Source organism: Sinocyclocheilus anshuiensis, unplaced genomic scaffold (assembly GCF_001515605.1).
Source record: "Sinocyclocheilus anshuiensis isolate Anshui unplaced genomic scaffold, SAMN03320099.WGS_v1.1 scaffold573, whole genome shotgun sequence".
Classification (NCBI taxonomy): domain Eukaryota; kingdom Metazoa; phylum Chordata; class Actinopteri; order Cypriniformes; family Cyprinidae; genus Sinocyclocheilus; species Sinocyclocheilus anshuiensis.
The window spans coordinates 186179-187526 of NW_015539851.1; the positions used below are offsets into that span (position 1 = coordinate 186179).

Sequence of the window (1348 nt, forward strand, 5' to 3'; positions counted from 1 at the left end):
GAACTATTTCCCAGTACTATTTAAAGGGTTGCATTCGCACCGAGAGTGTGTACTAAGAAGTGACGTAAGCCGGTCGACAGCGACGTCGTTTGTGCGCGCCATTCAACAACAGAAACAAAGAATAACATTAACAACAGGAGGATGGAGGACGCTGTGATTGGAGCTGTGTTTTGGTTGTGTCTCGCGGGTTTCACAATAATGGACATGGGAAGTCGACGTATACGTAAAGCGTTTGAAAGAAACGGAAAGGTGGACTAAGAATCTCCAACGACAACTGGCAGTGCTACATTTGCTACAAGTGCCTGCACTTCAGCGTCCATCCATCTCTGTTTTCCATACTTGCGAAATAAGTTGACAATGTTTACAGTATGTTTACACAGCGTTTTAAATCATGGCGGGTGAGGGCGTTTTCATATGCGTTTGGCCAATCAATGTCTACTTACGTGTGTCTATGTCTTTTGCTATGGAAAGGGATTTGGGCTTTAGTGTCTAAGCTGCTTTGGATTGTAAGCTAACTTCCACGCTTTCTCTTGGTCTCATCCTCTCTTTCCTCAACCTCCCAGCATTTTCATTTATTCATTCATACCTCTTAGTCTTTCTGTTTCATTGCAGCACTAATTCTGGTCTCTCATCCTTTTCTTCTGACTTTTGACTGATTTTTCTGTGTGTGTTTACACTGATTTTATATTTGTTTGTCTTTCTCTCCTTTCTCTCTGAAGCCACCCTTGTTCAATATGAATGCTATGAGTGCCTTATACCACATTGCGCAAAACGAGCAAAACGAACTGGCGTCAAACCACTGGTGAGAACTTTGGTCTAGATTTTTTTTTTCCTGTTATCTCATTTTCTTATCTTAACCTTTTGGTTTTGTCTTTTTCTCCTACATTTGCAATCAGTTTATTTCAGTTTTTTCTGTTTTGCAATTTGTGGGTGAACTATTTTATTAGCTGCTTAATACATAATTCAAAGTATTATGCTAGAATTTGCTAATTTGTATTAGCAGTAAAGTGTATAGTGCAGTAAACGTTAGAGTTGAGTTTTGTCTTTATTCTAGCTGCTTTCTCTCTCTCTCTCTGCTGAGAGACTGTTTTTAAAAGCTTGTGAATGCCGTGAGAAGGAGAAACCAAGATAGAGGTCATATACTGCCGCACATAAGGTTTTGAGGACTGTCTGTTTCAGTGGCTTGCTTTCTCTTTCATAATCCTGTCTAAAAGCAGCCGTCAGGCGGGGAACATTTCTATACACACTGTAAATCACTGCAGTAAAACAATATGTGACCCTGGACCACAAAACCAGTCTTAAGTCGCTGGGGGATATTTGTAGCAATAGACAAAAATACATTGTATGG

At 40.1% G+C, this 1348-nt stretch overlaps 1 protein-coding gene across 2 annotated transcripts in view; it reads left to right on the forward strand.

Annotated features, from left to right (window-relative positions):
* Nucleotides 1-1348, forward strand: part of taok2a (TAO kinase 2a) — a 29915-nt gene that overhangs the window by 14105 nt on the left and 14462 nt on the right. The gene's annotated exons all lie outside the window — the stretch shown is intronic.